The sequence below is a fragment of the Rattus norvegicus genome, unplaced genomic scaffold (assembly GCF_021556685.1).
Source record: "Rattus norvegicus strain SHRSP/BbbUtx unplaced genomic scaffold, alternate assembly SHRSP_T2T unassigned-0000112, whole genome shotgun sequence".
In the NCBI taxonomy this organism is placed as follows: Eukaryota; Metazoa; Chordata; class Mammalia; order Rodentia; family Muridae; genus Rattus; species Rattus norvegicus.
The window spans coordinates 202,413-210,000 of record NW_028238833.1 but is presented as its reverse complement, the minus strand read 5'-3'; positions in this window follow the sequence as shown (position 1 = coordinate 210,000).

The following is a 7,588-nucleotide window of genomic DNA, read 5'->3' as shown; positions in this document are numbered from 1 at the left end:
CCGCCACCACGGCAAACCCTTTTTCCCTTCCTCCTTTCCCTGCCCCCCCCCACCTCCCCTACTCCCCCGCCGCGGCATCGGGAAGAGCCGGGACGCGCCGGCCGTACCGGGCGCGGGGCGAGCGGGAGGACGAGCGCTGAGGGAGGCGGAGAGAGAAGCGACCGGCGACGGTCGACCCGCGGGAACGACCGAACCCCCTCAGAGCGGGAAGAGGGGCGCGGGACGGACGGGCGGGGGACGGCGGGGGCAGAACCGGGAAGGCCACCCGTCGGAACCCGGCGACACACCCGTACCGAGACGCCGCGAGGACGACACGCTCCCAACACGAGGCCCACGCCGCGGACCATACCGGCGCGGCCGCGCCGGCGGATGCGGCCGGGGCTCACGGGCGGGCGGGGCCGCAGCGGGCCCACCCCCAAAGCACACGGGCAAGCGAGGCGCAACGCCGGGGAGACGGGGAAACCACCCCGACCCCCTCGGGCGGGGTCGGAGGACCGTGAACCGGCGGGAGGGAGACCACGCCAACGGGGAGCGGCGGGAGACCGGACGGCGGCCGACCCCCGGCGAGAAGCGGAGGATGAGGACGGGCCCAACGCCTGACACGCGGCGGCGACGCCCTCGCGCGGACAGGTGGAGGAGGAGGGGGAGGAGGTCGACGAGCGACTTTGACCCCGCGAGGGGGGAGAGAGGGGGGCCGAGCCCGCGTCGGAAGGGAGGCCGGGCCTCGGGGCAGCGAGGGGAGAGACACCGACCGGAGCCCCCACCGCCACACCGGGACGCGCACACGGGTTCGACTCAACGCCCAGGCGCCCACCTTGGCACCCCGGCAGCTTTCCCCCGACGCACGCCTTCCCAGAGGACGGCGGGGCCGGACGGGCCCCCGCGCAGACGCACCCTCAGCCAACAGGCCCCACGGACCGGCGTGGGCGACAGCCACTAAAGCCTCTTTCTCCTCCACGCCTCGCGGGGCGTCTTTCCCCCCGCACACGCCTCCAAGAGACCAGGCGAGACGCGCCGCCGCGGCCGCGGCGGCCGGGACGCCCTTCAAACCGCAACTTCCCCCGCCCGCCGGGCGGCCCTTCCCCCAGGCACCCCGCGACCGCCCCGGGACCCGTGCGCGCCCGGCTGCCCCCCCGTTGAGGAGGGGCCCGGCAGCACGGCCGCGGGTCGGCCAGACGAGGAGCGAGAGAGAAAGGAACGCCGGCGGGCGGGGAGGGGGAGCGAACCGGCAGAACGAGGACCGTCGACGGCAGGGCCGGCCGCAGCGGCACCCCCGCGGGAGACGCCTCACAAGGGACCGGGAGGCCGCTCGGGCGGCGACCGGGCACGCGAGCCAAGCCGGCGGGAATCACACTGCACCCAACCCGGAGCAGTCCCGCCACGCCCGCGGCACCGAGCCGACCCGAAACCAACGGACAACCCCCGGGAGCCCGAGGAGACGCCAGCCGACGCGAGAGAGAACCGAGGCAGACGCCGACGCCAACCGACGAAGACCCCCGCGTGGCAGCGGGTCCCAACGTCCGACGACGCGCCGGACGCGGCCGACCGCCGGTTCCCCCAAACAAGAAGTCCGCCCCCGAGAGCGAGGCCAACCCCGCGGTTCACGGACCCTCGAGAGCCCCGCGGAGGGGGAAGGGGGGTAGGACGGCTCCCGCGATCTCCACCGGCCGTGGGAACGCTGCCGTGGAAGGGGGGACGAGGCGGCAACCGCAGACGCCCGAGAGCACGCGGCACGCACCACACGCGACACGACCTCGCCGCGAGAGTGGCCGGGACGTGGACGCGCGTGGGAGGGACGCACACGCGACGGAGGGCACGGGGAAACGGAGGCGGGTGGGACCGGGAGCCCAGCGCCGCCCTTCCAAACCCACCCGTCCCGCGACGACCCCTCGCGGTGAGAGGGGGTACCGCGCACGCGGGCGTGTGCACGGCCCTTCCCCGCCACCTGCCACCAGAAACCCAATCTCCCCCACAAGCTCCGCACAGCGGCAGGTCGACAGAGCCCCGTCCCGCGTGATCCCTCCTCGTACTCGGAGCGGGAGGCGCGGGTCGCGGTAGGCGAGAGAGCAAACGCTGCGCGCAGAAGGCTGAGGTCAGGGCGGGCAGCCGAGGGGACCATCCGGGAGAAGCCCCTCGGAGATCGTAAAGCCCTTTCCGAAGATAGCTAGAGAAGGCAAATTCCTCACTGAGGGCGGGACGAACCCAACACCGACGAGCAGCCAAGGGCTCCGTGCACGCAACGGGAAACGAGCAACAGGCGCGGGACAGAACGGGAAGGACCACGCGCCAGCTGGTGGGGGGTCTGCGGTATCGGCAAAGGTCTCTTTCTCCGGGGTCTTCTTGAGCATTCGCGGACCGGGGGACCTGCGACAGGTCCCCGCCGAGGGCCAGGCCTCTTCAAGGCGCACACAAAGGAGGAGCCTTGACTTGAGGGAGTCCGGTCTTTAAAAAGGGCCAGCCGCGATCGCTCAGCACCACCCTAACCGCGCAGGGCCCGCGGGTGAAGGCACCAAAAACATAGGCACGGGGTGGGCGCTCACCCAACGGAAGGAGCCTTTAACCGCACACTCAACTCCTCGACCCCCTTTTCTGTCACCGTGCAGAAAGCCGGCAACTAGGACAAGGGAAAGCGTAAAGGCACAAGCACCATGGAGCACAGGAGGCACGCCGGGGAGCGGGAAGCGCCACCGCCAACTCAGAAGCGGGCACCTTGGTGGTCAAAGCCCGGAACGCTCCAGGAGCACCGCAAGGCTCACACAAAGCAGGGCGCGTGCACACACCATTCGGGAAGGGTATGCACCGCAGCGGGTCTACCACCTTCCCCCGGCACGGGGGAAGAGGGCCGCGAAGCAGTGAACGGCGGGGGCAAGCGCCCCCGACACGTCCACAGGGACACCGCGAACCACAGCAACAAGTGTGCGCGGGTCAGCGCTCGTGCCGGACAGCCGCACCCCTGACTTCCACACACCACCCTGCAAAGGAATGGGGAGGAGAGACGAGGGGCCCGCTGGCAGAACGAGAAGAGCGGTCGCCATTCGCGCTGAATGACCATTCGCCATGAATGTCCGTCCCTCGCCTGGCGCGGCTTAGGCCCCGGCCCGAAGAGAACGCGGCAGCACCACATCGATCCAACGGGAGCGAGACACGCCATGCATCGGGAACAACGGGCGTGAGAGCTTTCTAACACGCACTGGACGGGAATACGAGCGAGAAGAGCGAGAGAGAGCACGGGAAGAAGTCGCTAACACTGCCACACACACACAAAAAAAAAAATTTACCCTTCTCGAGGGCGAGAAAAGGAAGCGTTGCACTCGGGAGGCACGTGGCGTGGAAGAACGGGACTCAACGGGCAGCGGAGGTTCGGGAACTCCTTCAAAAAAAATAAAAATAAAAAAAATAAAAATAAAAAAATAAAATCCCCTTCGAAGGAGAAAAGGTGCAACTCGGGAGGCACACAGCAGGAAAGAAAGGGACACACCACCAAGCAGCGGAGGTTCGGGAACTCCTTCCAAAAAAAAAAAAAAAAAACAAAAAAAAACAAATAAAAAAACCGGTCGGCCGCAGAGGAGCACGCCAGGGGGTCACTAGCACCAAACGGGAAAACCCTTCCAGTCGCACTCGGCACCAACGACTCCTACCGGTAACGGACGACAACCACCACGGGGAAATCGGGAACGCCTGACACGCGGGACGGTTGTCATAAAGCTGCCCCAGAGAGCACAGGCAAGCAAGCACGGGAAAGCAGGAAGCGCGTACTCATGGGGGACGCTAAGCTTCAAGCATCGAAGAGGCCCATGCGCAGAAGAAAAGAGCTAGGGCTGGACAAGCAAACAGCCTTGGTGCAAGCCTCTTCCAACGTCCTTTAATGACAAAAAGAGTCAAAAGGACAGCGTGTCAGCATATATCTCCAGGTACAATAAGGACAGATAGCAAAGATGAAAAGTGTAAAAGACACAGGGATAAACATGACAGGCCACACGGAACGTCTGGAAGTCATGTTCGGTGACGTGTCCCCAAGAGGTCCCCATGTAGAAAGAGAACCGGACCGCAAAGGAACAACTGGTCGACCTTAGAACCCTGAGTGCTCACAGACCGAGGAGGCCATGGTAGATAGCCTGGAACACAGCTTCCCCTCGGCCTCAGAAGTCCATGCTCCCGCTGGCAGGGACCGGGGAGGATCCTGGAAAAAATAAAGTCTCGGAGGCGCCCCCTAGCCGGGACACCTCGGCTCGGAGGCCGGGGACACAGCACCTCTCGGCCTCAGAGGTCCAGGCTCCCGCTATCAGGGACCGAAGGGACTCCTGGAAAAGAAAAAAAAAATCCGTGGCGCCACCTAGCCGGGCCACCTCGGCTCGGAGGCCGGGGACACAGCACCCTCTCGGCCTCAGAGGTCCAGGCTCCCGCTATCAGGGACCGAAGGGACTCCTGGAAAAGAAAAAAAAAAAAAAACTCCGTGGCGCCCCCTAGCCGGGCCACCTCGGCTCGGAGGCCGGGGACACAGCACCCTCTCGGCCTCAGAGGTCCAGGCTCCCGCTATCAGGGACCGAAGGGACTCCTGGAAAAGAAAAAAAAAAAAACTCCGTGGCGCCCCCTAGCCGGGCCACCTCGGCTCGGAGGCCGGGGACACAGCACCCTCTCGGCCTCAGAGGTCCAGGCTCCCGCTATCAGGGACCGAAGGGACTCCTGGAAAAGAAAAAAAAAATCCGTGGCGCCACCTAGCCGGGCCACCTCGGCTCGGAGGCCGGGGACACAGCACCCTCTCGGCCTCAGAGGTCCAGGCTCCCGCTATCAGGGACCGAAGGGACTCCTGGAAAAGAAAAAAAAAAAAAAACCCGTGGCGCCCCCTAGCCGGGCCACCTCGGCTCGGAGGCCGGGGACACAGCACCCTCTCGGCCTCAGAGGTCCAGGCTCCCGCTATCAGGGACCGAAGGGACTCCTGGAAAAGAAAAAAAAAAAAACTCCGTGGCGCCCCTAGCCGGGCCACCCGGCTCGGAGGCCGGGGACACAGCACCCTCTCGGCCTCAGAGGTCCAGGCTCCCGCTATCAGGGACCGAAGGGACTCCTGGAAAAGAAAAAAAAAAAAAAAAACTCCGTGGCGCCCCCTAGCCGGGCCACCTCGGCTCGGAGGCCGGGGACACAGCACCCTCTCGGCCTCAGAGGTCCAGGCTCCCGCTATCAGGGACCGAAGGGACTCCTGGAAAAGAAAAAAAAAAAAACTCCGTGGCGCCCCCTAGCCGGGCCACCTCGGCTCGGAGGCCGGGGACACAGCACCCTCTCGGCCTCAGAGGTCCAGGCTCCCGCTATCAGGGACCGAAGGGACTCCTGGAAAAGAAAAAAAAAAAAAACTCCGTGGCGCCCCCTAGCCGGGCCACCTCGGCTCGGAGGCCGGGGACACAGCACCCTCTCGGCCTCAGAGGTCCAGGCTCCCGCTATCAGGGACCGAAGGGACTCCTGGAAAAGAAAAAAAAAAACTCCGTGGCGCCCCTAGCCGGGCCACCTCGGCTCGGAGGCCGGGGACACAGCACCCTCTCGGCCTCAAAAGTGTCTATGGTCCCGCTGGCTGGGACCGAAGGGACTCCTGGAAAAGAAAAAAAAAAAAAACTCCGTGGCGCCCCCTAGCCGGGCCACCTCGGCTCGGAGGCCGGGGACACAGCACCCTCTCGGCCTCAAAAGTGTCTATGGTCCCGCTGGCTGGGACCGGAGAGGAGGGAAGAAATAAAAAAAATAAAATAAAATAAAATAAAAAATTTAAAAAAAAAAATTGGAAAAAAAAAATCCGGGACGGGGCCCAAGCCTTCTGGTCGACCTCATCCAGCTGCCACCAACCCCTCCTTGTGTCCCAATAGGTCGTACAGCCACCCTCCTCCCCTGAAGTTCTCCAGGTACAACCTCCTAGCTAGAGATGGTCCCCAGACAGGACGGCGTCTCCGTCGCGCACCCGCCTGCTTGCCTGTCACCCTCTCACCCTGGCCGGCTCACCACAGGCACTTCCCCGTCCTTTGTCACCAACCGGGGGACAGGAGCGTTGCGGAAACTTGTCGCCACTAGGTGTCGCCCGACAGCGATCTCGATCAAGCAAACCAATACAGACTGTCACGCGCCGCCGCCGCCACACACACTCATTCCGTCTCTCCAGAGTGACCTCCCTAGCTCAGGGGGACACTCACCCACGCACAACGGGGCAGGTACCCACCACTTCTCCCGAATGGCACAAACGGTCCCGGTTGTCCCGCCGGAACACAGTGAACGCGGGATGGACTCGGGGCCAACCCCTCAGGCACCCAGAAAAGGAAAGTAGGACGGAGCGGTGAAAACAGGCCACCTCTAAGTGAAAGGACATGCACTCTCGAATCGGTTAACAATTAGCAAGGAACAGGCACAGTTAGGAAAAGGGAGCGTCCAAACTCCGGCGTGAGGGGAGGGTGGCGGCGACCTCAGTTCCACACCATTTTTAAATGGCTCACTCATTTTAAAACCCTCCACCGATCCCGATGGGGGGGAGGGGGGTTGTTGTTGTTCTCTGTTCCTCGCTGCCACCGCCAGCCGGCACTCACCAAACCACACACCTGCCACCCTCTTTGGAAGACTAAACACAGAGAGTAAATTAAAAGAATGGTGGAATGATGGTGGAATGGTTAAAATTCCCGTGATTTGTTTTCACTCTGATCAAAACATACTTATTTTGTGCATTTGCATTCCCTTGTTCACACGTGCCTCTGTGTGTGTGGTGGGGGGAGGGAGGGAGGGAGGGAGGGAGGGAGGGAGAGAGAGAGAGAGAGAGAGAGAGAGAGAGAGAGAGAGAGAGAGAGAGAGCCAATTTAAAAAATAAAAACATGGTTAAATACAGCCACTTTGGGAAGATTGCTAGAGAGAATGCAGTCCAGAGTATGGAGGCCAGAGCTCTGGACGCTCTAGACCACAGGTCTCCCATCTCCCATATACCAGGCACCCAGCACCACCATCCCTACTTTGTTTGTTTGTGCGTTTGTTTGCTTGCTTGTTACATTAGTTTCATCCCAAGTTAATAATTATATATTTTTTTTCTATGCACGTATTTAGTTGTGGCAGGGGAACTCCTTCTTTAGGACAGGCAGACTTAGCTAGTTAGTTAGCCAGTCAAAAGTACGTAAAAAATTTATATCAACATAAATATCATTCACTAAGAAATCCTATCTGAAGAAAAAGAAAGAAAGGAAGAAAGAAGGAAGGGAGGGAGGGAGGGAGGGAGAGGGAGAGAGAGAGAGAGAGAGAGAAAGAAAGAGGAAAACTGGCAGACTTAGTTTTAGTGTTTTTGTTATTGTTTATTCAAGATATTGTTTCAGGGCTGAGAGACGGCTCAGCGGTGAAGAGCACTGACTGCTCTTCCAGAGATCCTTAGTTCAAATCCCAGCAACCACATGGTGGCTCACAACCATCTGTAATGGAATCCTCTCCTTGTGTGTTGAAGACAGTGACAGTGTGCTCATAAAATAAATAAACAATAAAAAATATGTTTGAAGATTAAAGAAAAACTCTCTCTCTCTCTCTCTCTCTCTCTCTCTCTCTCTCTCACACACACACACACACAAATAAACTCTGTAATAAAAAT